The sequence below is a fragment of the Nannospalax galili genome, unplaced genomic scaffold (assembly GCF_000622305.1).
Source record: "Nannospalax galili isolate Female #2095 unplaced genomic scaffold, S.galili_v1.0 scaffold335, whole genome shotgun sequence".
Classification (NCBI taxonomy): Eukaryota; Metazoa; Chordata; class Mammalia; order Rodentia; family Spalacidae; genus Nannospalax; species Nannospalax galili.
Window position 1 is genome coordinate 2,259,135 of NW_008337842.1, and position 25,555 is coordinate 2,284,689.

General features: G+C 43.1%; 1 pseudogene; it reads left to right on the forward strand.

The window, feature by feature from the left end:
- Window positions 1-1,873: 1,873 nt before the first annotated feature.
- LOC103733907 overlaps window positions 1,874-25,555 on the forward strand; it is a 23,891-nt pseudogene continuing 209 nt past the window's right edge.

Consider the following 25,555-nt stretch of genomic DNA (forward strand, 5'->3'; position numbering starts at 1 on the left):
ATGGGAGGAGTTGAAGGGGAGGGAGTGGGCGTGGATTTGATCAGAACACCTTATATGCATGTATGAAATTCTCAATAAAGTTTCTTTTTAAAAGTTAAAAAAATAATAAATAAAATTTTTAAATGACACAAGGAAAGGAAAAAGAGAAGTACATTTTAAGGAAAGACCTAACTCACAAAAGTTTAGTGATTAGTATCCAACTAGAGCAATAAGCAAAGGTACACAGAGAGCCTCTGTAGAACAGGAAACCAACAGTACCACATTCATGTGACCGAGGACATTCAAAGCATGCATTCAGTAACGTGAAGGAAACTCACTGAACAATGTAATCCTGATTTACACCAGATTTCCAAGAACTAAGGTCTGACAGTTCCAAGGATCAGCAAAGCTATGGGTGTCAATTACTAGTAATTGACAAAGACCCAAAGAAAGAAGCCTTGGATTAGAGAAGCTGAGGGAGGAGCTTCTCTGTGTGATGAGGTCTTGAGCTTTGAACGAAACAAGAGAAGGGTGACGTGGTCAAAGTTAGCCACAAGAAGCCAAGTAGGACAGTGGTGTCACACACTGCTGAACACAGAGTGAGATGGGGACAGAGAAAGGGTCTGTGAGGAGATGACATGGGCTGTGAGCAGCTGGGATTGCTGGCAACTTACCTAAGTGTGTCCCTCCCCACCTCCTTATTTCCCCTTCTCACAGGAGTATCCAGGTGTCATGAGACCTGAAGCTTATCCAACAAGAAGAGCCTTATTTTAGAAAGATTCCATATTATTCAGCCATAAAGAGTGGAATTCTGTCATTTTCAGTAAAATGGTTGGAACTGGAAGGCACTTTAAGCAAAATAAGCCACACACAGTAAGACAAGCACCATATGTTCTCTCTCATATATGCAAGTTAAGAAAAACTTCAACTAGTTGTGGTGGTACACACCCACCTGTAAACCCAGCACTTAGCAGGCAGGGGCAGGGAGATGAAGACTTTGAGGCCAGGCTGGGCTAAAACAAAACGCACTGAAAAAGAAAAATAGTAGTCACCTGATGCAGAATATTGATTACTGGCTGCATGGAGTTGAGGTAGCACAAGACAAAGGGAGGCGATTCAGTATCTGAGCAGAGTTAAAACATGCTAATCAAAAATAAAATATTTCTTTTTAATTCCCAAATCACAAACTCAAGGCAGTTAAGCCCATTGTAACAGAAGGATCCTGAAGGCACCATTCACTCCATGATAAATCTGCTTCTCTCTCTACATACCATGGTTTGCAATGAATGCATCTCCTTTTTATTTGCCCGTCTATACCACTAGCTGGTAATTATGGCCCATGGGAGCCAAAATTATCTTGATCCCCACCTTGCACGGTGCTTATCACACAGTAGGTGCTTGGTGAGTACTCAGGGGTAAATTAAGTGTACAAAGACCAGCAGCCTCATGAAGTACAAAAACACCTTTGGGCCCTTTCCCTACCCTGTTGCTCCTCAGACCTTCCATCCTCTGGCCCTGGGCTCTGCAGTTAGGAGTCATGTATAGAGGTTAAGGCCTTGCTCAAATACTAGCCCTGTTTTCCTCTGCTGACTCCCTTCCCTCTCCCAGGAGATTCTTGGAATGTTCTCTGACCATCACCTTTTCACCACTGTGCCTGTATACCTGGAATTCTCTGCCCAGCATGTCCAAGTCCTACACTTCCTCCAAGGCCTGGGTCAAATGCCTCCTTCTTCTCCACCAAGCACTAGAAATCTCCACCTCATCTCCCACCATGATGGTTACCACCCTCCACTTCATTTTATTGCTATTTGTGCTCCTTAAGCCCTGTAAGTCTGTGTGGGCTGTGCCTTCACCCGGCTGCATAGTGGCTAGCACCTCCGGTTGGACAGCCAGCATGGAACAGAGCCTGGAAGCCCAGGCCCTTGCAGCAACTCCACCACAGATGGCACCTGAAGATCAGCTCAGCTGCCCTATTGCATACACGCTGCTGCAAAAGGTTGAAGCAGACAAAAATGATGATGCTGCCCAGAACCCGGTGGTGCTACTGTTTGAAACCAGGGCACTCTGCTCTCTTCTGATGTCACCCTTGAAGACTTCAGACCCACTGCAACTATGTAGACCTACCTACTGCATGGCCCAGCCAAGCCTAGGAAATGATGGTGGGGAGTGACGTGGAGGATCTCAGTGTTACTTTTCATCATAAAATCTTCTCATAGAGAATGTAGCTTGCATGAAAAAGACTAGGAAATTCTACTTGAATCCTCTGAATAGTGCCCTGTGTTCCCATAGCATCATCGGAGACCCTGCCCCACCTGGCTTTCTCTGTAGTGTCTAATGGGTTTGTTGGGATTTTGGGGTTTGCTGTTGCTGCTGCTGCTATTATAGTTTTCCTCTCTTGGCCTTTTGTCCAAAGCAAAAAACAAGGATCTCAAGCCCTCTCCCCTCCCTGATTCGACAGTAAGACTTAATGTTGGGCACTGTGTTAACGTGTTGATTTTATCTGGAAATAAAAAGTATGCAAAATAAAGAAGATGAACATATACAGAGTCATCATTTCTGGGCCTGTTAGCTAAGATCAAGTGCAGAGCTAGAGTTATATAGATATAAATCCCCTCTCCCAGTGTTTAGCTCTGTGAGGAAAGGTCGGATTTGTCTCTGTGATTCCTCCCATCTTAACCACTATCCACATAGAGACTGTCTAACTCTGGGAAGGGCTGGATGAATTAATAATGGATAAAAGGTTAATGGTCCACTAGAGGGGCCCAGGCATTCATTAGTGAGCATCTGTGTTTACGGTATGGTGCTAGGAAACAATAGTTAAATAAGACATCATGTTTGCCCAGAGATCTGGGGAAAGTACTGAGAAACAGCTTTGGCGGGAACCCGGGTCAAAGCTTCAGGGATGCGCCACTGACCTGAGCTGACTGGCCAAAGTGAGCTGAGGGTATATCAGGCAATAGAGGTTGACATGTACGCACCACTGTCCTTTGGAATTTGGAACTGTGTTGGAGGAAAGACATGCAGGTGCCATGCGTCTCATCTGCCCTTCCACTTCCTAAATACCCTACCCTGTAACTACCCCCAAAGCTCTAGCCAACCAGGAACATAGAGTCTTTTGATAAGTTATCGGTTGAGTCCTGCATCACCTTCCCATTAATCAGAATCACCAACAGTGAACACAGCTCCAGCCGACAGTGTCCTGGTCCTCTCTAGCCTCACTCCCCACTTTGCCATTTCCTTTCTGCTCTCTGCAATACATGACGTACTGAGGTCAAAGCATAGGGATTCTCTTGGTTTGACCATTGAAACAGAATGAGCCACCATTTCATCAAAGCCCCTAAGAACCAAAGCACTGTTTTCTTAACTTTCGCAAAACTATTTGGCTGCCACTTCCTGTGAGTGCTCAGGCAAAATTTAGCTTCTAAGAATATCTTTTTGCTTCCATTTTTGGTTGAAACATAATCCAGAGTAATTGTCTTTTTAGGGCATTATAGAAGGGGATGAACCTTTGGCCTAGAGGCACTTCTATTGTTTTTTCAAATGTCATGTCCTCTTTTTTTAGAGTTTATTTTTAAAACAATGTACATTTATTTAGTAACAACCAAAAATGTAAGCAATCTACCTATTGCCATCAGTGTCTACATCCCTTCTTTTTTATTATTTTTTATTTTATGTGTATGAATATTCTGCCTACATGTATGTAAGTGCACCTGTATTGTACCTACATGTATGCAGTGCCTGTGAATAATAGAAGATGGCATTAGATCTCCTGGAACTGGAGTTCCAGGTGGTTGTTAGCCATCATGTGAGTACTGGGATTCAAACCCAGGTCTTCCCCAAGAACAGCCATTGTTCCTAACCACTGAACCATCTCTCCAGCCCCATGTCCCTTCTTTAGCCCTAAGAAAGCAAAAACAACCAGAGGACTTTAACATGGTAGAGATTTTCTAAAACTGAATCATTAATGTAGAAAGATTTTAGAATACTTTGTAATGTTAGACTCTATCACTAGTCTTAAAATACTCATTTGGGTGGCTAGAGAGATGGTTCAGTGGTTAAGAGCACTGACTGCTCTTGCAGAGGACCCAGGTTTGATTCCTAGCATCCATATCGCAGCTAACAATTGTCTGTAACTCCAGTTCCAGGAGTTATTTCTGAAGATCTCAGTCACTACAGGAATATAAAAAGGTCTGCTTTCTTCAGACCTCCACAGGCATTGTACGACATAGGTGCACTTACATACATCCACATACATGTAGGCAATATACTCATATGCATAAAAATAAATAAAATTTTTAGAAAATACTCATTTGGAGCACTTTTTGAGGTTTAACTATGAAACGCAATAAGTATGTGCTATCATTAATGCAGTTAGTTTAAGTTAGATGTCAAAATGTCTGTTTTAATAGGATTCCCAGAATGATTGCCTGAGTTTAGATAAATTTTTAAAAATCCCTTCAGGGAAATCAGGGTAAGGTTCCACATCTCTGAAGCCTGATAACATCAGCAGAACTACTCTTAACCATAACATCAGCAGAACTACTCTTAACCTCCGATCTTACCCCAGGAAATGGCCACACACACACACACACACACACACACACACACACGCACACACACTCCCTCCTGTGTGATTACCTTAAGGCAAATATTGACTAAGAGAGAAACAGACACATGATAATCACGTCATAGTGGCCCCAAGGCCACTCACCAACCCAAGCAAACTGATTCTCAGAAGGAGGATGAGGAAGATGCTGTCTTGCCCAAGGAGACTCAGTGATTATATAAATGTATAATTTCTATTTCTTAATTTCTGCCGCAGATTATGATTCTGCTTTTTATATTCCTGGAGAGACAGAGATCTTCAGAAATAACAAGCTGAGGAAGTTCACATACAGACTAGATAAAGTTTATGTCACAAGCAGACACTACGCACCCTAATGTTTGGCCAAACATATTACCAGTTGTTACTTAAGTGCCCCATTTGGAAAGAGCAATAGGGAGAAGATGCCTGCTGGAGAGGCTGGAGGATAGACATGGGGAGGGGTCTCTTACAGATAGGAGACTCTGGTCAGAGATGGCTGATGAAGGGATTTGTTGACCATATTCCAGAGTCTAAATTTTATTCTGTGGACAAGGGGCTGGAGCAGGACTCACATGGGTTTGTGGCCTTTGTATCTGAGGAAGCAATCTTCTCAGACTGAGTGGAGACACTAAAAGAGGAGAGATCAGGTAGGAGACACGTGTAGACTAAGCAAAAAGTGACAAGTGCTAGAAAAAGGCAGCGGGGGTCAAGAGGCAACACGGGGCAACCAGGGTGGTTCAAGAAGGCAGCACATGCAAGACGCGCACACTGATCTATGAGGCGAGAAGGATGAGGTTAGAGACAGCATCCTGAATTCTGGGGCTGCCATCTTCCAAGGCAGAATATAGAAAGGGAAACAGGTTTGAGAAGGAAGTTAACAACGGCCTTTTAGACATACTGAGTTGGTCACACACATAGGCCACCCACATGCAGAACAGGTGGTTCTGGCACCTGGTAAGAAGGCTGGGCTGGAAACAATGCACACTATTCCTAGTGATACTGCTCCCTCATTCAATAAATTAAAAGAGAGACTTTGGAGAGGTAACTTGTTCAGACTCGTATAGCAGCAAGTCAGGGATTACAGCTATAGATGCTATCTGGCACTGTTCTGCTGGGGGGAGGGAAATGAGGGAGAAGTCACTTCCTGGGAGAGGCAGGAAGGGATGTGCCTCCAGTGATTTGGGGTTATGAGGCCAAAAGGAACCCTTCTCTTGAGCCCCATGCCTTCGGTGATGAAGGGGAGGGAAACACACAGCATGAAACATTTATTTACTTACTTAAGTGTGCCACTTTCCCTACCAGCGCATGTTTGCAAATGTAAAATGAACTTACACAGGTCATTCCTGGGGCTCCATAATTTTATCAAATACAAATAAGGAATTTAACTCTAATTCTTAAATCCAGGACCTTTCTCATGTTAGGCAAGTGCTCTGCTACAGCTAGTAATACATCCTAAGCCCTGATTCTTTCATCTTCTTAAAGTGAAACTAGGACCATTCCTTCTCTACATGCTTTGTTTTTATTATATATTATGTGTATTCGTTGTAGAAAACTGGAAGAAACCAAAGGAGGAAATAAAAATCGCTCCAACATCACCAGTAGAGACAGTGCTTGCAGACATTCTTTGTAATTGCTGCTGGTTTTCTTCCATTGTGCAAATATTCATATGTCCCACTCCCTACCAGAGGGATGGGTAATAACATCCAGACCAACTAAGCATCGGTTACCTGTCAGACACAGAACTAAGTGCTCCACAAACAAATCACCGATCTGTAAGGGAGAGAATATCCAAATGTCTGGCTTAGGAAGTGTGCCCATTTTACAAGAAAGAAAATGGAAATGTAGCAGACAGAGGTACCTGCCTGAGGCCACATGCCCAGTAAGGAACAGACCAGAATCACAACCAGCCAGCCTTCTATGCTATCTTGATTATTTTGTTATTTCTGTTTACCTCATCTTTAACAACTTCCCAATTTTCAAATTCTTTCATGCCATGTTATTACATGTGGCTTCAACCAGTTACCTACATTGTCCTTACTGGTAAGCGTTTATGATGTTTTCAATTTCCACTATCATGGGAAGGGTGTCAGTATCTTCCTCCTATAGCATTCTTTCCATTTGGGGATTATTTCATAGAGGCTGAACATCTTGGTCAAAGGGCATATGCATTCTTTAACATTGTTGACAAATAATATCAAGCCCTTCTTCCTTTTACAACTTATAACAATCCTCTTAATATCCTCTTTGAAAGATGGGAGAAATGAATGAACAAGATCAGACAGAAAGGAAATTAATCTCATTCAGGAACAAAAACAAGCACCTACCATATTCAGGGACTGTTCTAGGCCCTCCAGGCATTAAAATGAATAAGAGCAAGAAAATACTGGGCACCTACCATATACTGAACACTTCACAAGTAATAGTAATACAAAAGAAGGCAAAATATTTATTCCCTAAGAATTTAAAGTCTAGTTGGAGAAGAAAAAAAAGAAAACAGCAACAGGATAAGGTATTTTAAACTCAAGTGCTCCCTTCTCTCTTCTTTCATGAAAATGAGTTTCCATCTTCTTTAGGGCCTGTCTGGATATCAGGGACGCTTAACGACATCCCTCTATTCAGATCACCTGAGTGCTCTGGGGCAGGATGGCATGTTACTCAAATACCTGTCACAGCATGTCAGTGGATGGTTTCATAATCTCTTCCTAATTATTCAGTGATGCACTTGAGGGACAGGTTGTTATGTCCTCTACCGAACCCCTAATGCCCACTCCCCTGTTAGTCTCTCAAATGCCCAAGAGCAGCAGAAACACAGGCCAGGTACTCAAAGATGATGTGATAGAAACAGATATCACATTACCATCAAGAACATTAGTCTTCAGTTTGACTAAACCCTTTAACCTGCAGAGTCAGAGGATTTCCACCTGACAGCTGTTGATGGGCTGATCCCATAGGGATTAAGCAAATATTGGGCATCTACCATCTACTGAATCCATAGGGATTAAAAGGTCTGTTTTTTACTCTTTCTTATCACTTGCTGATGTTGACAACTTCTCAGCCTTCCGGGACTCATAGAACATGTGACTATCCAGCCAATTCATCCAAGCATCCAGCTTAGAAAGCAGTCACCGCACATTGACCAAATTCATTTCACTGCCAGCTGCTGTCGTGTTTTCCCTTCCCCTGCTCATCTTGTCCAGGCACCGTACCAACTCATCCTTTGTCCATCTCAGAGCTGCGGTTGCCCGGTCCCTGTGAGGTCTGCTTTCCTTTTCTCTCAGCTACACCACAATACCACTGATAAGAGTTTCCCATTTACTATTCACTAATGTATTGTTCAAAGTCTCTGGGACTGTAAATGGGGGGCACCCACACTTCTGTAAATAAATCCCCACCCTATGCTCTGTTAGCATGCCCAATAAACTCATTAGGATTTAAAAAAAAATTTTACTTGCTTAATTCAAACTTAATGTGCCATTGGTTGGAGTTGTAAGAATGTCAGACAAGGGGATGGGGGCAAGGGGTGGGGGTGGGGGAGAGGCTGGAAAAGACCTGGCCACTAGACACTAGGTTTGAACCTGATTTAAAAGTATAGAGAGTTACATAATACTGTGGGCAGGAGGAACTTTGTTCCCTCAACCCCTTCTTTCCTTTTCCCTTCCACCTACTTCTGAGGAGCCTTCAGTGTGATAGAGAAAATGGATCAGTGACTATTGGCAAAGTAGCACCCTGAAAGCTATGCAGAGGCAGCCCTGTTTGTGGTTTCCACTGAAGATAAAGCGGAGCCTGAGGCTCCAGGCATATGCATGCCTCATGGGTGACCCTCTTAGGGTATAGCAGGCACCCTGAGAGAGGCTGGCAGTAGTGAAAGAAGACCGAGAGGACTGAGGAAGAGGAAGGAAGGGGTGACCAGAGCACGAAGGGGGTTCCCCAGAGGCATTACCCAGAGTAACATAAAGAGAAAAAGTATGGAAACATCTCTCCCCATCCTGTTACGTGTCTAGACAGATAATGAAACTCCCTTACTGATAACTGACTGCATGCCCTGCCACACACCACTGACAGGGCCAAAGTTACCAGGGCATATCATAACTGCAACTGACCACACAGGCCCTGCTCTAGGCATTTTCTGAATAGAATTTTTAACCCTATCCACAGGCAATGTGGTTTTAAAGCAAGAGTGTCACATAGCCAGATCTTGGGTTAGATAAATCACCTTAGTGACTATGTCTTTTAAAAAAGAAGAACCAACAATGCCAAGGCCCTGAGCCGAGGTTTCATGTTCGATGTTCGTTGTTCACACACCTGCCAGAACACCCCCCACCCCCACCCCACCTTCATTTACTTAGATCCCTTGCCAACACCACCTTCCTGAGTCAGGGCCCCAACATCTCATCCCCATCCCCATCTCTCTGCTTGGCTTGTGTTTGAAGGCACCTTGACTTGCTAAGAATTTTTTTCACGTGCCATATCAGCCTTTCAGCCCTGCTATAAGAATTAGCCAGAAAGACGTCCCAGTGGTTAACAGCACTGGCTGCTCTTGCAGACGACCCAGGTTTGAATCCCAGCACCCACGGAGTGGCTAACAACCATTCATAACTCCAGCTCCAGAGAATCTGAACCTTCTTCTGGCCTCCTCAGGCATTGCATGTCATGGTACACTTACACACATGCAGGCATAATACTCATACACATAAAATAAAAATAAATAAATATCAAGAATTATTTTCATATTTGGGGGGACAAGATATGTGTCAGGTATTGTAACAAGCCTTGTGGGGGAAGTGAGACAAAGACCAGCATTGTGTGATTCCCCTTTTTAAATAGCTTTCGGTTTGATGTTGGAATGCAGGTTCACCAACAGGTAAATTCAAAACAGCCATCTGATGCTGAAGGAGAGGTAAGCAGAGGGTACTTCAGGAGGACCTCAACGCTTTTTAGAGTGAACAGTGGGTAAGCCGGATGAGCTGGTTGAAAAGACGGGAGAGAGAGGACAAGTTTTCCTGAAGAAAGAACAGCAGAGATGTGAACCACCATGGTGTGAGTAGGGCATGACTAACAGGTAAATGTTCAGGACAGAGAGTGACTGGTACTGATGCTGGTGAGTGAATGGGTGCCACGTCATTGGAGGCCTTGTTGGTCATACCAGGAATTTGAATCCTATCCACAGGCAACAGGGTTTTAAAGCAAGAGTGTGACATAGCCAGATCTGGGGTTAGACAAATCACCTTGGTGACTATGTAAGGGAACAGGGGTCAGAGCAGTAACTCTGAACTAAGGGGGTCTAATTATGAGGCTGTGGCAATAATCAAGATGAATGACTACAAAGTAGTCAGCTGGTATAGGACTAGAGGGCAGGGGGCTGATGGAAAAGAATAAGACCATCAAAAGAGCAGCTCTCTGAGGTAGACTGCTGAAGAGAGGGTGGTTCTAAGGATGACTCCAAGTGTCTGATTTGCCTGGATGAGTGGTGGTGCTGAGTAAGACAGGGATCTCAGGAAACAGGGTCAGGACCAGGGTGGAGATGGTGAGCTCAGTTTGAAATGGCTCAGTCTGAGGTGCCTGTGGCAAGTACCAATGAGGATGTGCAGTTTGCAACTGTCTTTGCAAATCCGACTTTCAGGAAGTCCAAGATAGCAGTATCTCGCACTGGGAGTTATAGGGGAGAATGAAAACTTCAACTACTGATGAGAAACAAAAACCAGTAGCCTAAGGACTGATTATCAGGAAACAGGGACTAGGTAGTGGGTGGGCGAAGTGTCCAAGAGCAACCCACATGACATAGATAGCCACGTTGTAGCTTCTAGAAGGTGAAGAGTTTCAAGACAGCGTGAGCAGCGAGGTCAAACACAACAGATTTCCCACTGTATTCCACAGCAGGAAGGTGTTGGCTATTGACTTTTGACTGAGGAGTGGTGAATAGGAACTCAGAACAGTGGGTTGGACTGGGAAGCCTAGGTAGGGAAGTGAGGAGGGCAAGTGCGGGTTCTAACAGAGAAGGAAGGCTTCTAGCAGATGAAGTAGGACTGAGGGTGTCACAGCGGCAAGCAGCAAGCTGCTGTGACCCAGGATGGTGTCCTGAAGACTGTGAGGAATGAAGCCCTCAGACTCCAGAGTCGAGCACTTCAACCAACACTGTTTATTAGAAAGAGAAAGAGAAACTCTCAAAGCAGGGGGAGTTCCAAGAGAGGACATCATTCAAGTGGCAAGGGCAATGTGTTCTTAAACAGTTACAGAACAAAGAAAACAATAGTGAATAAGGTATAGAATGTGATTTGTCTTCTACAGGTACACAAGACAACAGATTCCTTCCCAGCACCTGAGCTCTGTTATGAGCTTGTCTAATTATCTGAAGATCGTTAAGCAGAGGTACCTTGATCCATGGAGCACCTGTAGCAGAGGGGCTTTGAGCCACAGAGCATCTGTGATTGGCATCAGGGGTGGTTTCCAGACAATTGGGGTCAGGGTCTTACTGGGACCAGTCTCTAGCTACCTAACTTCCCTCTGTCGTCTGCTTCAGGGGGACCCACCTGAAAAGAAGTTCTTATATACTTGATTTATTTATTCATTTATTTATTTTTGAGCCAGGGTTTTATATAGCCCAGGATAGTCTAAAAGTCACAATTCTCTTGTCTCAGTTTTCAGAGTGTTGGGATTACATGTGTGCTCCACCATGCCCAGTTGCAATTGCTTCTGAGTGCTATAAAACTTGAGCTTATCTCTAGGCTGAGTCAAATACTGGAGAAAGGTTGAAATACAATGAATGAAAACTGATGAAGACTGTTTCCAAGCCTGGTGTGGATCAGAGGAAGGACCTTCATTCTGGGAGACTAGAGACACACAGTGCCTAGTAGTGTTCTATGAGGTCTCACTGTGCAGCCCAGGCTGGCCTGGAACTTGTGATCCTCCTGCCTCAATCTCCTGCATGTTGGGATTACAAGCATGTGCCACCACATCCAGCTAATCATTGTTTCCAAGTACAACCCTAATACACTAACGTACCAGGTAGTGCCAGACCAGGCCTGCTTACCACTTAACTCTAGATGCCGCAGGCCCTGAGACAGCCAATGTGGCCACAAATACCCACAACTCTGAGTCACAACCATCTTCAGCCTTACACTCACTCAACCTTTGCTTGCTCAGCAATCCAATGCCACCTCTCTGGCACAAGCTTCCAGGCGATTCCTAGTATAGATCAAGAGAGGGAATATCTATAAAATATCCAGACATTGTAGAAGATACTCAAATATGGACCTGTGTAGACAAATGCCTCTCCTGGGAATACACTGTCCCTCTCTCCCCTACCTTCCAGCAGCCTTCCCCAGCAACCAAAACACAGTGGATAGGCAATGAGAGGAGCCAAGAGGCAGGGATATGAAACAAGCCGAGGGAAGCTAAGGCCCAGGCACTCACAAAATGAATGGAACGCTGTGAGACAGCAGCAAAAGAGAGGGGCAGTTACAGTCAAGGCCCCCCTGCCTGCATATATCAGCCCTTCCTACACACCCTCTGCAGAGCTCCTGCAACAGATGCTGACTGCTTCTGGACAAGGAAGACATTGCATATTCGATTGGAATAATTCCAGCAAAAGAAAACTAAAAATACCATCTTGTGTCTATAAAACACAAAAGAAGGCAGTGAGGGTGTAGATGAAAAGGATAAAGATAGGATGCCCTTCTCTGATAAACCCCAGGCCGAACACAGGTGGAGTCAGAGTTACCTCATTAGCACGGAATCTGGAAGATGTTCGGGCCAAGAGCATCCTACCCTACCCTCTGCCCTTACTTGAATCCCCCAGGGGCCAAGCCAACCTCTCACCTCCCCAAAGGGTCTAGGAACAGGGGAGGTCACTTCCTGCCTGGGGAAGGGGCTTATGAGGCTTCTGGTCCTGCAAATAGCCTCATCCCTGCTCACCCTCCTCACTAACCAGTGGAGACCTTCAGACACCTGCTCCACACCCTGCCCCTCTTCTGAAACTAAGTTAATAACCTTTTGTTGACAAAGTTTCACAAGAAAATGGAATTTGTTGTCCTCGTTTTCCACCTCCCCTAAGCCATCTCCACCCCAAGTCAGCTGCAAGAGAGGTCTCCTAACCAGCTGGGCGGGCCACATCCTGGTGCCTAAGTGAAGCACATGCAGGTCTGACTCACCTTCCATTGCTCAAGACGGGACAGAAGCCTGGGAAACTTGGAGTTCCCCTCTGGAGGAGGTGTGGGCAGCTCCCAGGCACCACCTCAGTGGAGTCGCTCCAATAACCAAAAGGGTGTTTTCCCTATGCTAACTGTTGCGCTTTACCGTGTTATCTCATTGAAAGCTCCAACAAACATATGGAATGGGTAATGCCATTGTCCCTGTTTATAGAGGACATAGCACAGTAAGTGTCTGGAGTCATATGGGTAGCAAATGGAGATACAGAGATACAAATACAGACCTTCTCACTTCAGAGATCTGGCTGTCACCAGTTGCCCAGGGGCCATCCTGCTCGCACCTGCAAACAACCTCTTCCTCTTTGTATGGACGATGATGGTCCACTGGTGTGTAACTCTCCCTAAATTAGCAATTATTTCTAACAGTACTTTGGGACTGATATCAAGAGCATAACTGAAGAAAAATTGAGGGGCATTTCATAAATGTTATTTATTGGTTGCTATTAAATAGTATTTCACATACCATATAATTTCTTTCCTCTACAGCAAGGTTCCACAATCTTGCATTATTGACATTTTGGGTTGGTACGTCTTTGTTGTAAGGATTATTCTATGTATTGAATCACTCCTGGCCTCTAACTTTCTAGATGCTAATTGTACCCCCACATGCTCCCAGACGTGACAGCCCCAAAATGTCTCCAGGCATTCCCAAATATACCCTGGGTGTCAAAATCACCCCCAAACGAGCACTACTGCTCAAAAGTAAGCAAATAATTTGACAGTACTTATTCCTTCCACATAAAACAGCAAGAAACCTTACTGTTACCTATGATAAAACAGCTCTTATTACTCAGAGTTAATAAATGAAAGTCCCTGAGAATTATTACAAAAGCTCCAGAGCCCCAGTTTCAGAAAATCAAGATAAATATTCCTGTTTTCCTGAACCAAATCACTTCCTGCATGTAGGAAATTTCATAGCAGGATGTCATGAGCTAGTGAGAATCCATAGTCTATAAGACCTGGGTTCAAGTCACTTTCTATAAAGAAGTGGAGTAGAAGTGAGTATTTAATGCTGAGCCTCTTTACCTACTAGCTTGCTGTATGCACTCAGTACCACCCTGCCTCCATTCCTGCAAAATGGGAACAGTGTTTCACAGCCCACTGGGTAGCTTTGAGAAGTACAATGGATAAAAGCAAATATCTTGCACAGTTTAGCTCAAGGAGGATTGAAAATACTGGCCAGAAAGATGGTTCAGCACTTAAGAGCACTGGCTGCTCTTGCAGAAGACCCAGGTCTGGTATAACTGTACTGAATGTATTAGGAATTTATTAGGAATTTAGAAATCAGAAATTAAAGATGAATATTAACGCTGTAAACTCTGAAACCAAACTGAACATTGCTGTGATACTGTGTGAAATAGATAAGTAGATAAGAAGCTAAGTTGTAACCCAGCAACCAAACAGAACCTATGTGAGTTGAGTGTCTGTGTGTTGGTGATAAGTGACCACAGGGTGTGAGCCATATCTCAAGAAAACACTGAAGTTACTGACGTAAGTCAGAAGGACTTCAGCCAGAAAAGAAATATATAAAATCTGGTAGCTAAAAAGATTCTTTTGATGCTTGGCCACACGAGACTCTGAATCCGTGGGCCTCATCCCGGCACATTGCCCAAAACCTAAGACCGCTACCTGAAGCTCTGCCCGAGACCAGACCGGAGCCTCGCCTGAGACCTGATCGAGGACCTCAGCCTGAGAGCCAGAGACTGATGGGAGCCTGCCACGACCAGACGTGATCAGAACCTGCAAGAGACAGCTCCTCAGCCGGGAGAGTGCACCGATCACGGCGGACTAGAGAACCTCTCCACACGGAGTGCCTGAAGGCTTAACCTCTGGAAGGTACTCCAAGAGACTTTGGGACTCTTAACTGCTAGAGGACCGGGTTTCCCTTTGAGTGTTTGTATTGATGTGTGTTTGTTATGCTTTGACCTAGTAAATGCATAATGCAATCAAACAGTCGTGTGTGAGAATCTCTTCTGTCCGTTGCGCCTGTCCTAAGCTCTCCCGAGAAACAGTGACACATTTTGGATGTCACACTCAAGCCAATGGCTTGAGACACATTCAGGACAGTTACTGTCAAGTAACTGCTCCCATTCAGGACAATAACCATCCATAATTCCAGTTCCAGGGGATCCAATGCCCCCTTCTGGCTTCCATGGGCATTGCACACACACGGTGCACTTACATGCAGGCAAAACACTCATACACATAAAATTTAAATGACTGAAATAGTCATTTCTTTTTCTCCTCCCATTTGTCACCAGGCCCTTGAAAGCATCATGAATTTCTGGTACTTTTCAGTGTTTTCCATACCATCTAAGAGAGTTCTCAACTCTGACTGCTTCTGAGAATACCTGTGGCAGTTTCAAAACTGCTCATGTCCAGGACTGAACATGAACTAAATAAGAATCCCTGACTAGAGGGGGCTGGAGAGATGCTCGGAAGTACAGAGCACTGGCTGCCCTTACAGAGGACCTGGGTTTAATTCCCAGAACCCACATAGAGGCCAAAAAGCATCCATAACTCCAGTTCCAGGGGAACTTGACATCCTCTTCGATCATGGGCATTGCACTTACATACATGCAGGCAATATACTCATACACATAAAATAAAAATAATAAAGAAAAAAAATTTTTAATAATTTCTGGCTTGAGAGGACATACTGAAAGTATTCAAATATTTATTCATAATAAGGTAATATATCATTTTCATATAATTTTACTAATACCAAAAATTTGATAGTATATTTGTAATTCTAAAATGTTTATATTATTCATTTTATGCCAACATATTATAAATGGCCTAAGTAAATCAATATATCTCCAAATGTAATATATTAAGTTATTAAAATAAGCATATTTCATTAGAACTTTTAAATGCTGGGCTGGGAGTTTGGGTTTGGGGGATTGGGTTGTGTGGTGTGTGTGTGCGTGTGTGTGTGTGTGTGTGTGTGTGTGTGTGTGTTTGGAGACAGGGTCTCATGTATCCCAGGCTGGCTTTAAGCCCACTGCATAACTGAGGATGACTTTGAACTTCTGATCCTCCTGACTCCACCTGCTAAGATTACTGGTATGTACCACCACGGCCATTTTATGTGGTGGTGGGGATCAAACCCAGGGCTTATTCATGGTAAGCAAGCACTCTACCAACTGAGCTACAACCTCTGTGAGAACTTTTAATGATCAATCAAAACTACCTTTAATGCTATTAATGAGTAAAAATAGAAAAGAGTTACATGTCAGTGTTTATGAAATAGTTCTTAAATGTACCATACAATTATAGAGAATTGGCTTTTTAATAAACACTATTTTAGCTGGGCATGGTGATGCATGCCTTTAGTAGCAGCACTTGGGAGGTAGAGGCAGGTGGATCTGGCTGTGAATTCAAGGCCAGCCTGGTCTACATAGCAAGTTCCAGGCCAACTGTGGCTACAGGGAGACCCCATCTCAAGAAAAAAAAAAAAACTGTTTTATGTATGTCTTTATTTTTATTCTATGTGCGTGAGTTTGCCTGCATGTATTTATGTGTACCATGTGCATGCCTGGTACTCACAGAGGTCAGAAAAAGGTATCAGGTCCCCTGGAACTAGAGTTACAGATGACTGTGAGGTGCCATGTGGGTACTGGGAACTGAACCCGCACCCTCTGCAAGAGCAGCCAGTGCTCTTAATCACTGAGCCATCTCCAGCCCCATATATTGTTATATATTTTAAAGAAATTAATTAAGGAGCTGGAGAGATGGCTCAGCAGTTAAGAGCACTGGCTGTTGTTACAGAAGACCCCAGTTCAAATCCCAGTACCCACATGGTGGCTAACAAGTGTTCATAACTCCAGTTCCAGGGGATGTGACACCCTCTTCTGTCCTGCGCAGGCCCTGCACGACATAGGTGCACTTACATACATGCAGGAAATACACTCATACACATAAAATTAAAATAAATAAATCAAAAAAAATTTAAGAAATGAATTAAAATATCTTTTACATGTTTTATTGTTAAAGTGGTAATTTTCAGTAAAGGACATGCTCTGAGTTCAGCTTCTCTTTTCTTAAGTCTGTGTTTCTCAGTATTAGGGAAAATTAAATGTATCAATGACAAATTACATGAGAAACAAAATTGCGTCTATAGATGAGTCTAGAAATAGAATCTACTTGTTATCAGGAAAGTAGATGCTGTCACTTGTTTTGTTTAAAAGAAAGATAAGCTGTTACACAGCAATACCACATCAGCACAAAAGAAAAATCACAGCCCACCATTACTGGAAAAAGTTCGTAGCATTTAAAGCAATAAAATGAAATAAATATCTTCCTGCAATTCAGTTACTCAAATATTACTGAATAGAGATGGTTCGGACTGGACTCAGGGCTGATTTTCAGTAGCTATATTGTAAATAGCCAGGCCACTCCTTGGAATGTGGGTGCATGGCATCAGTACCTCAGAAACCTCACAGGAGCGGGGCTTTTCTTCTCCCAGGTCCAGTGCCAGCAGCAAAGCAGGGACACTCCGCAAAGCCATGCAATGATGACCTAGGCTTATCTGATTTCCTTATTCTTTCTGCCTTTCTTTTCCCTTCATCCTTGATTTCTTCCTTTTGAAATCTGGTATTTCTCTAAGATACTTTAAACCCTACCTGGGTAGAGTAGGGAACTAGAAAAATCACTGTATTTTTCAAGGATTGAAATAAGGGAAATCCCATGAGTAGTCTATTTCCTCAATTTTGCTCCTGGAGAGGCATCTCTACCAGAACCTGGTCAGACCATCAGGTTAACCACAGCCCACCCAGGGAGCTCCAGTGCATGCCCCACTGATCAACCTGTCAGATATTTCTTCACTACTGAGCTCTCTGGTTAAACAGTAACAATAATGTTTTAGGGTTTCTTGATCAAATACTATACCTTTCAAAGACATTTCTAAAGTCTCACTGAACAGGAAATAAGAATAGCGTCCCTGGTTTGGATTTGCTCAGCTCTCTGCAAGGCACTACAATGGGCTCCTTTCAGGCACAGAATTCTCACCCCTTGGGAAAGAAGCCTCAGGCAAATGGCCTTGAAGTGTCTGAAGAACTCCTCCTCCTCTTCCTCTTCTGTGGGAGACACCTTCCTCCTTCCTCTTCTGTTTGAGAATGGGAAGCACAAGCCCTGACTTCTCTTCTTGTCTTATTTCAATTCCTTACTCACCAGCCCACTCTCTCGTCAGACTGCCAGTGCCCTCAACACTTCAACGTCTGCCTAAAGATGAATGAACTCAACTTCTGTTCCAGGAGAGACTTTGGATTCTAACACTGGAAAGAGGATCTTGAATATCCTTCATGAGACACAGCCTTCTAGTTCCTCCTGAAATGCCACCCACACTTGCTTTTTTGTCACAGTGATACAAGGCATTGCTGGACATTCTGATACAAAGCAAATCTTTTAGATTGCTGGTTTCTAAACTGTGGTTATCAGGAACCTAAATAGGGTGCTAAATTTTTATTTTTCCAAGTAAGGACATTAAAAAATAAACAGTTGAAAATGAATATGAAGCTGAGTAGATAGGGAGATGGTGTGAGGTGGGGGATGGGTAGTGAGTATGGTCAAAATGCATTGTAAGACATTTTCAAAGAATTAATAAAAGTTATTTTTAATTTTTTTTTATGTGTATGAGTGTTATGCCTACATGTAGGTGAGTGCGCCCATGCCGTGCAATGCCCATGGAGTTCAGAAGAGGCTGTCGGATCCCCTGGAACTGGAGTAACAGTTGTTAGCTGCCATGTGGGTACTGGGATTCAAACCGGGTCTTCTGCAAGAACAGTGTTCTTAACTGCTGAGCCATCTCTCCAGCACCTAATAATAAAAGTTTTTAAAAAGACCAAAAAATAAACAGTTGAAATGAGGAAGACTATCATCTACAATGAATATAATTTCACTTAAAAAGGACATTCAAGGGGCTGGAGAGGTGGCTCAGTGGTTAAGAGTCCTTGCTGCTCTTGCAGAGGACCCCACTTTGGTTCCCAGCACCCACACGGCAGCTAACAACTATCCTTAACTCCAATATCAGGGGATGTGATGCCCTCTTCTGACCCCTGCAGGCATTGTATACATGTGTTACACTTACAGATGTGCAGGCAAAATACTTATACACATAAAATAAAAATAAGGATAAATAAATTTTAATAAAAGAACTTTCAAACAAAATATCAAAAACTGGAGCCAACCAGATGGATCAACAGGTAAAGGCATCTGCCACCACGCTTAATGCCTGAAGTTCTGGACTCTCCCAAGTTATCCTCTGCCCTCTACATGTGTGTTATGGCATTCACATCCACCCACATACATGCACACACAAGTATATATACACAGTAAATAAATGTAAAATTTTTTTAAATCAGAAACCTGTCATTTCAGACTTGCTTCAACCTCCTGGTGCTGTTATACTGTGTCTCCTGTGTGAAAACGCAACAAAGATGCCTGAAGAAACCCAGGGCCAAAACCAATTAATGGGGCTGGAGTGATAGCTCAGCGGTTAAGAACACTGACTGTTTTTGCAGAAGACCTGGGTTCAAATCCCAGCACCCACATGGCAGCTAACAACTGTCCATAACTCCAGTTCCAGCGGATCTGAAAGCCTCTTCTGTCCTCCACGGGCATTGCATGACACGAGTGCACTTACCTACATGCAGACAATACACGCATACACATAAAATAAAAATAATAAATAAAAAAGAATGCTAAAAAAACAACTAATGAGGAGGAAGAGGCTGAGACTCCTGACTTTCAGGCAGAGATTGCCCAGTTAATGGCAATGATCATCAATACTGTCTACTGGGACAAAGAGATCTATCTAAGGGTGCTTATTTCAATCAGATGCTCTGTATACAATCAGATATAAAAGCTTGGCAGATCCCAATAACTAGATGTTAAGAGGGAGTCCCATATTAATCTCATTCCTAACAAACAAAATTGAACCTTAACTGTAACAGATATTGGAAATGGAATGACTGAGGCCAACTTGGTCAATAACCTTGGCTTATCACCAAGTCAGGGACCAACGCCTTCATGGAGGCTTTGCAGGCTGGTGCAGATAGCTCTAAGGTTGCCCAGCTTAGTGTTGATGTTTATTATGTGTATTTGGTTGCTGGAAAAGTGGCTGTGATCATCAAACATGATCATGAGCACTGTGCCTGGGAATCCTCAGCAGGGAGGCCATTCTCAGTGAAGACTGACACATGAGCACCTACGGGTCATGGAACGAAGACTATCCTGCATCTGAAAGAAGACCAATCTGAATTACTGGCAGGAAAGAACATAATAAGGAGATTGTGAAGAAACACCCAGTTAATTTGGCTATCCCATTAATCCTTTCATGGAGAAGTAATGTAATAAAGCCAGTGATGATGAAGCTGAGGAAAAGGAAGAAACAGGAAGGAGGGGAAAGAGGAGAAGGAAGAAAACAAGGAAAAAGAAGAGGAGGATAACAGAGTCTGCCAAGGACTATTAGACCAGAATGAAGGAAAACCAGAAACATGTCTATTTTATCACAGGTAAGACCAAGGGCCAAATGGCTAACTCGGTCTCTGTGGAATGTCTCTCCATGACCCAGCCCATTGATACTGTGTCTGACAACTGAAGAAACATAAGAGGAAGACCTTAGTGTCAGTCCCCAAAGAGAGCTTGGAACATCCAGAAGCTGAAGAGGAGAAAAAGAAACAAGAAGAAAAAAATGACAAAGTTTGAAAACCTCTACAAAATTATGAAAGACATCTTCAAATAAAAGGTCCAAATAGTGATCATGTCAAACAGACAGTACAGCCCATGCTATATTCTCACAAGCGTGTATGGGTGGACAGCAAATATGGAAAGAATTGTGAGAGCTCCAGCTCTGACAGACAGTGGGCTACATGGCAGTAAGAAGCCCCTGGAGAGACACCCTGCCCTCTCCATTATCGAGGCCTTAAGGTAAAACGTGGAAACTGACAAGAAGTCTGGGCAGGACCTGTGCCTCTTGCTCTCGGAACCTCCATTCCTGTCTTCTGGCTTCAGCTCCCGCCTCACAATGACAGGCTCCACAGGATGGTGGGATTTGCTCTTGATAGTGATAAGGATGACCCCGCTGTTAACAATACCAGTGAAAAAAATGCCATTCCACGGGGAAGATGGTGGTACATCGTGCATGCTGGAGGACTGAGCTTCAGCAGACCCTTCCACACACATTCAAAACTTCCCTTCAACCCCTCTGATGTATTTATTGTCCAGGATTTTAGTTTATTTTTTGCTATCATTTTAAGGATCTCTATGGCATGATAACTAAGGAGATAAGATTTCTTTCTGGAAAACATAGGATTTCTTTCTACTTCCGAGTGGTGCTGTGATTCCTTAGGCAACAAAGCAAGGCTAGCAACGTTTTTTCTAGCTTTGCCTTGACTAATTTTAACAGATTGGTAGAACGTTGATTTTAGAATGTAATAAACTGTTGTTAACTTTGTGGTTTGAAGTGATTAGCTATTGAGCTGGATTCCTTAGTAGACCAAATATTTTGTCACCCAAGTGTTATGAGAAATACTTTAGTGTTTAAAAGAAAAATTAAATGTTAACATGGCTTGAGTTTTGTCATCTGGGATCCACTTATTAAATTTCTCATCCCCTGTAGTTAATTGTGCATATATTCATACTCTAGAAATAAGAAGATTAAGATGAAACAGCCTGATGAGGAATTCCGCACAGTTAGGTTTCCGAAGTAACATATGGGAAACAAAACCCTAAGCGATCTTACATCATGTAAGGCCTAATGAAAAGTAAGTCAGCCAGGCTTATGGATGGAAATGTGTCCAAGTCATATTTTGCTTTAAAAGGTAAATGCAGATGAAGTCCAAAAGAAAAATAAACTAACTTCAGAATAAAAGGTGGCTAAAGCTGTAATATCAAAATAGCAGGCTTTCACACTGAATGTATTTTGCTTTCTTTTTAAAATTTCACTACTTTGCCCTTGCCACTATCATTCCACAGAGACAAGTGAACAATGTTTTCAGAATGTCACCAGGGACTGGGGGTATATTTCAGTGGTAGAGAACTTGCCTAGTTGCTTGAGGTCCTGGGTTCAATTCCTAGCACATGCACATTAAAAAAGACTGTGGCCAGGCTAGAGTTTGATAACTGACTGTAGTATCCCCTGAGATAGCTCAACCCCTCAACCTCAATCCAGGGACCACTGGGCAAACTCAGCCTTGGAAGCACACATCATGCAGATCCCACTGTGATCTTTGGGGGGGGTTGTTTATTTGGTTGGTTGGTTGGAATATTTTCTGTTTTGTTTTTGTTTTTGTCTTTTTGAGACAGGGTCTCCCTGTAGCTCCAGCTGGCTTGGAACTTACTATGTAGACCAGGCTGGCACTGGATCTCACAAAGAGCTGCCTACCTCTGCCTCCTGAATGCTGGGATTAAAGGGTGTCACCATACCTGGCTTGTTTATTTTTTGTTCACTTTTGAGACATGGTCTCCCACTATGTAGACCAGGCTGGCCTCAATCTCATAGAGATCCACCTGCCTTTGCCTCCTGAGTGCTGGGATTAAAGGCATCTGCCACCATGCCGGGTCTCCCACTATGATCTTAACACACAACTCACCATTGAATGAAGACACAGATGATCAATAAAAAGTCTTGAGCAAAGATATAGCAATTTACTATTGCAATAGTAAACTTTAAGGCCTATAAACTGCAAATGGGCTAGGCAAGAGTCCCAGATGTACAAGAAAGCATACATGTGGCAAATTACAAATAAAATGCACTGTATTAGGCTACATCTGAATTTAAAGTAAAGCAAACTCATATTAACTGGCTGTAGGAGGAGCTCTAGCCAGTAAGGAGGAGGCCAGGATCTATCCCTATCTTTGCATCCAAAAGAGGGAGTAACATTAAAATTTCTTAGTGTGAATTCAGCTTAAAACTTTCTAATGTAGGGATTGGAGAGATGGCTTATCAATTAAGAGAACTCATTGCTCTTGAAGAGGACTGTGGTTCAGTTCCCAACACCCATGGGACAGCTAACAACCATCTGTAACTCTAGTTCCAGGGGAATCCAATGCCCTCTTTTGGCCTCCACAGGCACTGCACACACACAGTACACAAATACCTGCAGAAAAAATACTCATACACACAAAATGAAAATAAATAAAAAGTTTTCTAAATTTCCTAATGTAATATATAGCAGTGTGTTCTCTGTCAGAGAATAAGGAGGCCTGAACCTTCTAAAACCCTGAAGTGCAGAGGTCCTTCACAGTGGGAATCTCAAAAATCATAAAATCTACTACTGTAAGTCAGTGATTCAAAGTCACAGCCCAATTATCCAATAAATGAGCACCTGAGGACTTGAAGGCACAAGTTCTCCAGCCTCTTCCCTCACTGGCTCTTCTCCCTGGAGCTGCCACAGTGACCTGTCAGCAGTGGTAAAAACGGACACACAGAGGACCCTTGCTTTGCAGCAAGCACGTTGTATTATCTCCTTTAAACCTGGACACAAATCCTACAAGCTTGCTATTCTTCTTTCTCCAATATAAATCAAACAAAACCCACAGTCCAAAGTTACAACATGAGCAGAGTCCAAACTCAGGCTTCCCAGGTTCTCAGCCATATCATAGTCACACTGTTGACACACTTAAGAGATGGGATCAAAACCCCAGAGTATCTCAGACCGGTGACCCCTGCTCTGGTGGTGTCACTCTGGTGAATTTAAGGGAATGTCCCTTTAGACTTTGATCTTAGAAGGCCAGATGCTCTCTATTCTCTGATAAGAGGTTCTTCCCAGAGGGGCCAATGAGGTATTAAAGTGCTCACTAAACTTTCAACAACTTAAAGAGTCTCTTCATGTAGAGGGAAGGAGAAAGAAAAGGGAGGGAAGAAGGGAGAGACGATGGAAGGAAGAGAGGGAGCTAATTAACTTGTTTAAAAAGTTTTAAATCATGATATGTCAGGGCCACCCAATCAAAACTATTTATATAATTTTTCATTTAAGATTGGTATTATCAGTTGGGCTTGGTGGCACACACCTTTAATCTCAGCACTCAGGAGACAGGCCCTCGGATCTCCACAAGATCAAGGACAACCTGGTTTATGTAGTAAGTTTCAGGACAACTGGGGCTACAGGGAGACCCTGTCTCAAAAAAAAATAAAAAAGAAAGGTTGATATTATCACCCTAAATTCCAGAAGTAGAAGTTTAGCCATACCTTAGGGTACCTGCTTTGCAGGCTCAAGGCCCTGGGTTTAATTCCAGACCCTACTTCACCCCTAAAAGCATGGAGACTAATGTTTAAATGGGTTCGACACTTGCTAAAAGTCAGGATTATGAACAGATCTAACATTAAACTCCTGTCACATTCCATTACCCCAGCCTGCCTACCCAGCACATAATACAAATAAAAATTTACATTGAGATGCCATTCATAGACCATAAAACTCACCTTGGTGGTTTAGTTCATTCATAGGGCTGTAATGCCATCACCAATATTTCCAGAACATTCTCATAGCTTCCAAAAGGAACCACAAACCAGTTAGTACTCGCTTCCCTTTTATCCATCCCCCAACCTCTGACAACCACTTCTCTTCTAGGTATTTCATACAAATGAGATCATACACTGTGTGGTCGTCTGGGCCTGGCTTCTTTCACACAGCACCAGTTTTTCAAGGTTCATCCATTTGTAGTGGATATATCAGTGCTTCATTCCTTTTTACAGCTGAGTAATAGTCCATTGTAAAAATATACCACATTTTGTTTATTTATTCAAAGTCAATTTGGAAACTACTGTGAATACCTCTGTGACATTCCTGCAGAAGTTTTTGAGTGACTATGTGGGGGTGGGGGAGATTTGTTTGTTGTTTTGTTTTGTTTTGTTTTGAGGCAAGGTCGTCCTGCAGCCCCAGCTGGCCTAGAACTTGCTATGTAGACCATGCTGGCCTCGATCACACAGGCTGGCCTTGATCTCACAGAGATTCATCTGCCTCTGCCTTTTGGATGCTGGGATTAAAGGTGTGCAGTGTTTTTTTTTATTCCCCTAGATAAATACCCAGGACTGAAGTTCCTGGGCCACATAGTAACAGCTCCATGCTTAACTTTTTTATTAAACTTTTAAATTTATCTTTATTTTATGTGTATGAGTGCTTCACCTACATGTAGTTAAGTGTACCATGTGCATGCAATGCCCACAGAGGCCAGAAGAGGGCATCAGATTCCCCTGGAACTGGAGTTAAGGACAGTTGTCAGCTGCCATATGGGTGCTGGGAACGGAACCTGGGTCCTCTGGAAGAGCAGCCAGTGTGCTTAACCACTGGGCCATCTCTCCAACCCTTGTTCAACTTTTTAGATGTCAAACTTTTTCAAAAGCAGCTGTATTGTTTTATATTCCTGCCAGCAATGCATGAGTGTTCCAGCATCTCTGTACCTTGCCAAGACTCGGTGCTATGTGCTATCCTTTACTGAAGTCATCATAGTGTCTGGGTTTTTGTTTTGTTTTGTTTTCTGGGGTTTTGGGTTTGTTTGTTTTTTTTCTTTTAGAAGCAGGGCTTCCCTGTAGCCCCAGCTGTCCTGGAACTCACCATGTAGACCAGGCTGGCCTTGAACTCACAGTCCCAAGTGCTGGGACTACAGGCGTGCATAGTGTCTGTAAAGTAGGTTCTCACTGTGGTTTGCGTTTGCATTTTCCTAATGACTATTACTGAGTATTCTTCCACATGCATACTGGATTTATCTATCTCTCTGGAGAAAGTGTTCAAATCCTTTGCCCATTTAATTGGGATATTTGTCTTTTTATTATTGAATATATATA